Source organism: Argentina silus (assembly GCF_951799395.1).
Source record: "Argentina silus genome assembly, chromosome: X".
Taxonomy (NCBI): domain Eukaryota; kingdom Metazoa; phylum Chordata; class Actinopteri; order Argentiniformes; family Argentinidae; genus Argentina; species Argentina silus.
The window spans coordinates 25,100,052-25,109,727 of NC_139653.1; positions in this window are offsets into that span (position 1 = coordinate 25,100,052).

Below are 9,676 nucleotides of genomic sequence, written 5' to 3' on the forward strand. Positions count from 1 at the left end.
ATGTACAGTATGTACAGATATGTGCAGTGTATTAACAGTAGTATTAAAGAAAATATAGGGATATGTGCATTATGAACAGTATAGACAGATTATGAACAGTATAGACAGATATGTACAGAAGAGCAGTGGTACAGTAATAGTGCAATTGTCCGTGTGTGTGTGTGTGGGGGGGGGGGGGTGCAGGGGTTGCAGGGGTTGGTAGGTTGTCACCTAGGTGCAGTGTTCGAGTTCAGTAGGGTGACAGCCGCAGGGAAGAAGCTACCTCTGAACCTGCTGGTTCGGGTGCGAAGAGACCTGTAGCGCCTCCCGGAGGGGAGTGGGGTGAACAGTCTATGGTTGGGGTGAGAAATGTCCTTGACGATGCTGCGTGCCTTACGCAAGCATCGTTTGCCCTGGACAGCCTCAATGGAGGGGAGTGAGGAACCGGTGATGCGTTGGGCAGTTTTCACCACCCTCTGCAGTGCTTTCCGGTCAGATGCCGAGCAGTTGCCATACCATACTGTGACACAGTTGGTAAGGATGCTCTCGATGGTGCTGCGGTAGAAGTTCACTTTTTAGAATGTTCTAAAAAGATCATTTCATTTCAAAAATCAAAATTATTTTGAGAAAAGTGTATACTAGAATATGAAAATACCAAATAACATGTCTCAAAATCAATATATACAGTGCCCTGCATAAGTAATGGTACAATTGGCTTGACAGGTGTTAATTACAGGTGTGTTCCGTCACATCATTTGTGCAGGCGTAAGAGAGCTGTCAATGTCTAGTATTGATTCTAGGCTTTGGAGTTTGCTATTGGTGTCTGTCAACATGAGGACCAAAGAGGTGTCAATGAAAGTCAAGGAAGCCATTATTAGGCTGAAAAATCAGAAAAAAAAACTATTAGAAACATAGCCAAAACCTTAGGCTTGCCAAAATCAACAGTTTGGAACATCTTTCAAAATAAAATAAAAAGCACTGGTTAGCTCAGCAATCGCAAACAGGCTGGTAGGCCAAGGAAGACTTCCACAGTGGATGACCGAAGAATGCTCACCATAATTAAGAAAAAACACAAAACAACTGTACCACAGATCAGGAACACTCCAGGAGGTAGGTGTGAATGTGTCAGAGATTACCATCCGCAGAATACATCACCAGCCGAACTTCAGATGCTTTATTGCAAGGTGCAAACCACTAGTTATCCTCAAAAAGGATAGTCAGGTTACAGTTTGCTAAAAACAAAGTACCTAAAAAGCCTGCAGAGGTCAAGATTTACAGCATACCACCTCATCTGTGAAACATGGTGCAGGGTGTATTAGGTTTGGGCATGTATAGCTGCCACTAGAACTCTAACTTGTCTTAACTGATGATTGTAACTAGTTACAGCAGCAGTAGAATGTATTCTGAAGGGTACAGAAACATCTTGTCTGCTCGAGTGCAAAATGCCTCCAAATTCATTGGATGGCGCTTCATCATACAGTAAGACAATGACCCAAAACACACTGCCATAGCAAATAGAGAGTTTTTCAGGTCCATAAAGTAGAAAGGTCTTGACTGGCCAAGTCAATCTTCAGATTTAAATCCAATTGAACATGCATTTCATTTACTGAAGATTTTAGGCAAAAAAAAACTAAAAACAAATGACAACTGAAGATGGCTGCAAATACCCGGTGTCTGGTGGGGTCAATGGGTCGCAGACTTCAGGCAGTTATTGCATGCAAATGATTGTTGACCAAATACTAAACATGAGTGCTTAATTTGGAGATTTAATAAATCTGTCCCATTACTTTTGGGTACCCTAAAATGCACTGTACTTTGGGTACCCTATGTATAAAAAGTGTTGTAATTTCTGAATGGTGAAACCAATATGTACATAAATACCATCAAATAAAAGCTGAGAATCTCTACTTTAACCTCATAGTAATTACTTACGCAGGGCACTGTATCTTACCTCTGTATTGTTTTATTTGAGAATCTTCTGCACTTACCCCAACCATTACCATCCCCTCCACTTCCCCCCTCTTCACTCCCACTCTGCCCCCTTTAACCCTCACCCTTCCCCTTCACCTAACCCCTCTCTGTCTTACAAGATGAAAATCTCTCTGTGGCTGTAATCTTACTTAAAACCCTAACCCTAAACCTTCCCACCCCCCTCACACCGTGTCAAAACAAATATGGCTCAGTAGAGCCTTGGGCAAGGGGTTGAGATTCACAAAGAGTCTCAGAGTAGGAGTGTTGACCTAGGATCAATTTTGCCTTTTGAATAAGATTATATGGACAGATGGGGACCTGATCCTAGCTCAGCATGATTTGGGCCCAGATTAGATATGCATCACACAATGTCAAATCAAATCAAATCAAATCAGATAATTGTATTTGTCACGTACAACGCATACAGCCATAACTGACATAGTGAAATGCTTTGGGATCTTGCTCCTCGCTCAAAGCCTGGACCTAATGTGATGAGTTGATTAGAGTAGTTCAGCTCAATATATATGTTTCTCCATCAGAAAGACCTGTGCTTCTTTTTAAACCTTACAGTCTTGATCCAACATCCCACTGTTAAAAGAAAACGTTGACTCAGTGTTTCTGCAGTGTTTGTCTTTTATTATATCGACCTCTCTCATGCATACAATTTTCCCTGTCCCTGCTGGTACTGTAGAGTAATGACGTTGTTCTTGCTGAGTTGGCACTGAAGGTAGAGAAGAGGAAGAGAGAGAGAGAGGAGGAGGTAGATAAAGAGAGGAGAGAGATATAGAGTTGGCGGGATGCCAGAGTGAAGCATCAGTGACAAGGACAAACAACTGCAAAAAGAGAGGGAGAGATAAGATGGAGAAAGAGGGGAAAGATAAGAAAAAATATGGGGGGGGGGGGGGAGTGATGGAAAATAGTCAAGGAAGAGGGCTGAGATAAAAAGAAGAGAGGAGGAAAGATGAATGAGAAAATAGGAGAGGGAAAAAGGGGAAGCAAAAGAGGAGGGATGGAAAATGGGATGTAATAAAAGAGAGAGAGAAAAGGGGAGATGTCATAGCCCACTGCTCGAAATGCATTCCTTGCTAGCTCTTTCCCTCCCTCTTTCTTCCCATTTACTTCTCTTTCTGTCCTTCCATTTCTCAGTCCCGTGGCTGAAGTGACAGTTAAGGTGAGGCATAGTTATACTTGTCATACCTACATGTGTTGTTGATCAATTTCTCCCTATGCTGCTTCAGTGCTATTGTATGCGGCTCTGTGGCCTCATGTGTGTGTGTGTGTGTGTGTGTGTGTGTGTGTGTGTGTGTGTGTGTGTGTGTGTGTGTGTGTGTGTGTGTGTGTGTGTGTGTGTGTGTGTGTGTGTGTGCGTATGAGTGTGTGTGTGTGAGGATAGATCTCTCTGTGTTTCCGTGCTATTATTCACTGGACTGTGTCACCCTGAAGAGAGAACGCTGTCAGATATTACATAACTCACACTACCACTACAGATGGAGTATACTGCAAAGTATGCTAACACACACACACACACACACACACACACACACACACACACACACTGTATTATACACAATGTATAACCCCCTGCTCCACAGCACATCACACAGACACACATGTAATCCAGAACCATCACTGAGGGGTTCAAATTGATGATGTAATTTGATTCCTTTTCTGCATTTCTACACTACACCTATGAACTCAAAAGTTCAGATTCTCACCCTAGTATTTATCTTTATCTCTCAACTTCCTCCAGCAGCAGAAGTAGGCAGGGAATTGAGTTCTTAATGCTTTTATGGGTGGTGAATTTTTATTAGCTGCCTGACAGTCCATTTGTCTCTTACAACTGTTCTCTCCCATATGTATTTGATTACAAGAAGTAATGTATGTCCATATAAGGAAAGACTGCTGTATTGTCTTCCCGCCTCCCCTCTCTCTCTTCCCTAGTCTCACTGATGAGAGGGGACAATGTAGACCCCTCCAACATTACTAAACAAGTCCTACCCATCTCTTTCTGTAACTTAATGTGTGTGTGTGTGTGTGTGTGTGTGTGTGTGTGTGTGTGTGTGTGTGTGTGTGTGTGTGTTTGTGTGTGTGTGTGAGCAGTGCTGGGGCAACAGGTGGGAGTTGCCATCCTTGGTTCTGCTTAGCCGCGTGCCTCCCGCTCATTACTTCACCTGCCGAGCGTGCGCGCTGTGCTGTCCTCACAGCGCAAGAGGCATCTGTCGGGACTGCATGAAACTGCGGCAACAAATCGTTGGCTGTGGTCTCTCTACAGAATAACGGGGAGATAGAATAACGGACAACTATCCTTTATCAAACGTTCGGTGAGATTGTACTTTGCAAAAGTAGACTGAATCGTAGCTAGTGGCTTTCGTTTTGTATTGTTTAGGGTAGCCTATTTTAACGACCTCTGGTCACAGCATTTAAGCGTTTATTGTGTTGCTTATTCTAGACAGCACCACTCTTTTCTGGGGCTATTTTGGCTATTTGTTAACCTAACTGGCCAATAAGCTACAGTCAAGCTGGTTAATAACCGCTCATTGATAACATTTGATTGAGTGGGAATCATTGTGGGAATTGCGTCTCCTGCGTTTACTGCTGTTTTGACGTAGGTAAATCACGTTGTTCCCAGTGACCGGGCCAGGCGCGTTAATTTGTCTGCAGAACGACAGTCGGAGACTTCTAGAATTACAAGATTAAAGGGTTTGTTGTTGTTGCTGTTGCTGTTGTTGCTGTTGTTGTTGTTGTTGTTGTTGTTGTTGTTGTTGTTGTTGTTGTTGTCTAGTTCCCTTTCATGTACCATTCTTTTGTTTTGGACTGGACAGACTGGGAAAATACAGTGGCATAGGCCTACTGTATGATATATGATACATAGGCTATATCCTACAATAATATAAGCTAATCAATGAGAAATATTTGGGAAAGAGGAGAGAGAGACTATGCTTTATCTGTTTAAATTGCATATTTTGTAAATGTATTAGCTATGAGATAATTTTGGTAGTATAACCGTTTCTTCTGATACATTTCAGTGTGTATAGGCTACCTTTAGGTTACTATACAGTATGTAATATGATTGGGTTTTGTGAATGAGGTGATCCATAGGAGCTAAAAGGCGAGTTTACCTTTTTCTCTACTCAAGTATGAGTGTGTGGTTGTGAATGTCTGGTTGAATGTGTGTGTATAAGGCTTGTGTTACTCCTCAGGGTTGGAAAGTGATTGTGATTGTCTGTCATGAGCTCTTTCAGTAAGACTGATGTTGTGGTGGTAAGAGGCGTGTACATTACAGCAGAGGCGCATGATGTTGAGGCAATGCAGAGACTCTCGGGAATGGAGATCAATTACATACACACACACACACACACACACACACACACACACACACACACACACGCACACGCACACGCATGCACACACATACGTGACCATGTGAGACTACACCTACATCAACCCTTCTCTCTTTTCTTCTCTGTCTATCTGTTTCCCTCTCTCTTTTCCCCTCTTTTCTCTACCAGTGAATAGCCCCTTGCTCATAGTGCTCTAGCAATTGGTTGCTGTGCTGTGCTGTGCTGTGCTGTGCTGTGCTGTGCTGTGCTGTGCTGTGCTGTGTATTGAGTTATTGATACTGGCCATGGGGTGATACGGGGAGAGAGTGAATGAACAACAGAGGGCTGCTGCCTGCAACAGAGACTTATTGTTTTCACATTCATCTACCACTCCCTCACAAGCTCGCTCCCTCCATCCCTCCCTCCCTTCCTAGGTTTTCCTACCCTGCTCCCTGGCTGTAGCCATGACTTGAGGTTATTGTTGTACTACAGAAAGTAATGTAGTAGTACAGTATGCAGAAGGGCTGGGAATTGCAAGGAATCTCACAATATGATATTATCACAATATATAGGCTGTGATTCAATACATAAAGAGAATACATAGATGTATTGCTATTCTCTAAGTATTGTGATTCGATACTACGATTGAATATTGCCAAAAATAAAAGTTGTTGTTTTTTATTGACAGTTTACTAGTGTTGTGTGTATCCAGATGTCGAGCCAGGCAGCATGTCACCCCTTTTTCAGTGTCTCTCCCGTCATCCCCTTTTTGGTTTTATGTTTTTTTATTTGTGCAGTTCCTTCATGGCGGACTGTATTAAGTGACTGATCTGGTCAATACAGAAAAGAGATACAAAGGAAATTTCCCTAACAAACCTTTGTACACAAAGGTGTGCCAATGCTTAAACCTCTTGGTGGAAAGAGATGTCCATTGCACCATGGCATAAAATTCACAGTGATGAGTGAGTGATTTAGCATTAGTTCTAAATCTTAAAGCACCATGATACACTTTGTCAAGAACTTTTAAGGTAGTTGCATATAAACAATATTACCATACCTGCATATAAACAATATTGCCATAATTCAACACAGATAAAAAAGTGCTTTGAACAAGATCATTTAATATGACAATATTTGGCCCTAAAATAAAAACCCAATTTCAACTTCTGTTTCTTGGTCAAGTCTTCAATGTGCTGTGTAAAATGTAGCTTTTCATCTAACCAATCCCAAGGTACTAATGGGAGGGGATCCTATCAATTTGCTGTCATTCTTGTTCAAATCTGCAAATGACACTATATGTCTGCTTTCAGAGAAGTGAGAACCATAAATGCAGTTGTCCTTGCATTAAGCACATCATCTCGTCAAGACTAACCTGGATAGATAACTTGGATAGATAGCGGTGAAAGGTTTTCCATTGCACAATTTGGATTAGTATTACAGGTTATGAGTTTAAACACTCATGGAGGGAGGCCAATATGATATGATGAGCTTGTGTACCAGAAATAGCTGGGGTTATACAGTAACGTCTACTACTGGTTGGGGTCTTCCACTGTGGGTCCTGGTCCCTGAGCCCCCCACATTGCAGGGGAGATTGGGAGCAGGGGAGAAGAGCTTAGTACAGTAAGTTCTCTCTCTATCCCTCTCAGAGATCCCTCAGTGAGGTGTTCCATTAGCTAATGAATCAGGAGACTCTGACCCCAATGCTGTATTCAACCTGTTTTAGCCTCTTAAGTATCCTTACTGTGGCACAGTAATTTCAAATGATTACTGACATAAACAAATTAGTTAGTTACTGTAGTCACATAGAGTGAACTTTCTCTCTCTCCCCTGCTTTCTTTTTTGGGATAAAAAACATCAATCAAGCTGGACCCAACAAGATGCTGAGCCCTCTGCCAACCCACTGTTAGTAGTAGTAGTTGCGTGAGATGAAGCTACAATTCCCACAATGATCTGTGGTCAGTTTGTGTGTTTCCTTCTGATGGTTAGGGTTACAATCTGGGGAGAGTAAGCAGATCTAGAGTGCAGTGGTACAGTAGGCTATATGAGGCTTTGGGTCAGAGTTGGGGTGAACAGATGATTTATAAAGAGAGGGAGAAGAAGGGAGGGAAAGGGGGAAAGAAGAGGAAGCTGATGGGGTGTTGGTGTAGGTGAGGGGCTGAGGCTGTAAATACCGATGCTGGGCCTGACTCATCTAATCCAAACCAACCAGTCCTGCTGGAGATGTCTGCAAGGACAGTGGTCATCATGACAACAATGTTGAGCGTTTTGTATCCCTGTGTGTGTGTGTGTGTGTGTGTGTGTGTGTGTGTGTGTGTGTGTTTGTTTGTGTGCACGCACGCACAGGGGGTCCTATATAGGGAATTTACCATTACTCTACTCCCCCCCCTAAAACTGATGTCACTCAGTGAGAGAGACGCATAGCAGGGTTCCCAGATGCATCAGGCTCTGTCCCTGTTACTAAGGGACGCTCCACTCTGTAATTCACCTGAGAGACTACAGACTGACAGTTTAACACTCCCCACCTTTTAACAACCCCGGTTAGAAATCATGCACTGCCTAGGACCAGCTCACCATCCTCTAAATCCAACCACTAAAATGACCTTAGATCAGTGTTTATTGAGGGACTGTGTATTTATGTTTGCACAGTGCTGCCTACACCTGCAATTACCATAGGCTACTTGGCTTCTATCTGCTAGCCTAGTGCTGACTAGCATCCAGAAGTGTTCATGGCTCTTCACTGTGACACCTCTGAGAGAGAGGGAGGGAATAACATGCATAGAGAACACAGAATTCTCTCACGACCTGTACCTGATTTCCCTCTTCTCTTCATCCTTCTCTCTATCTTTTTCTTAGTGACACCACTTTGGTTGCTAAGGGATCAGTCCATGACGTCTTTTCAAGGATCAATTCCTTATTGGTTGTGCCAGCTTCTGCCAATTTCCTATTAACCCACTCTTAGCATCCTCAAATGCTAAAATTATTTAGAGGTGATAGGTTGTTTGTCTGTCTGACCTGCAGGTCTGTCTGTCTTGAAACTGTGTGTGTGTGTGTGTGTGTGTGTGTGTGTGTGTGTGTGTGTGTGTGTGTGTGTGTGTGTGTGTGTGTGTGTGTGTGTGTGTGTTATTAGACCTCGCCCTCATGTTTTAGAGTGCACTGATGACTATACAGGTATTGATAATGAAATTATCTTTCATCCAACTTAGTCTCTCTCTACACAGCAGTAATGTAGTGGTGATGTCAGTGTTGCCATGGTACCACTGTGACTGCACTCCCAGTTCCAAAGTGATTGTCCTTCATGATGAAATCGGGGAGGGGACTATGGATCAGTCTCTGTCTGTTTGTATGTCACGCACAACACCACTGGGGCAATTTTGAGGAAACTTAGGTGAATAATGCGTCTTGCCATAGAGATCCATTAGGAATTTCGAGGTCATGCTGATTCATATTGTGATGGTGCGGCTAAAGTGGTTAATAGGTTGTTATCATTAAAAACGTCATAATAGGGTGCAAAGGGGAGAGTACAAACCTTTCAAAAAGGACCTTTTTGGCCAATTGACTATTGACTAATAGTACTGCCAAATCCTTGAAAATGAATCAAATAAGCACCACAAGCTCCGGTAACATTTCAGCCTATCTCAAATATGTGGACTGCCTTCAAATAAATGCAAAGCTGTAAGAAGCAAAACTGATAATGAATCAAATAAGCACTACACATTCTGGTAACTTTTCAGTCATAAGTCTGAATAATTGTCACCAATTCACATGAAGGAGGGGCGCTACATCGTTTGTGTGGGACCATGGGGAACATGTTTACTGTACACTTGTTTAGTTGTTGTAGTGGACTGGCCCTTTGTTAGCGTGTTAGAAGCACTTCCAAGACAGTACATTCAATACGGTTATAGTGTTTGTTTTAGGACTAGTCAGTTTCATTTAATACCATGCCCAGACAGTTTCCAAATTTGTAAATGCTATTATCCCTGATTTAATCCCATTGTTTTGTAAATCTTACAAGGCCGTGGGAGCCCAGAAAATGCCTGTCAGTACTTTGTCCTCTTCTGGTTTGTGGGTTTGCTCATAATGGTAAAGGAGCAGGGAGAGGTAGTTAGGGATCTGTTGTTAATACTTGTCTCATTTCTGTTTGCCAGTTGCACAAACATACACTCACCGGCCACTTTATTAGGTACACCTGTTCAACTGCTCGGTAACGCAAATATCTAATCAGCCAATCACATGGCAGCAACTCAATGCATTTAGGCATGTAGACATGGTCAAGACGACCTGCTGAAGTTCAAACCGAGCATAAGAATGGGGAAAAAAGGTGATTTAAGTGACTTTGAACGTGGCATGGTTGTTGGTGCCAGGCGGGCTGGTCTGAGTATTTCAGAAACTGCTGATCTACTGGGATT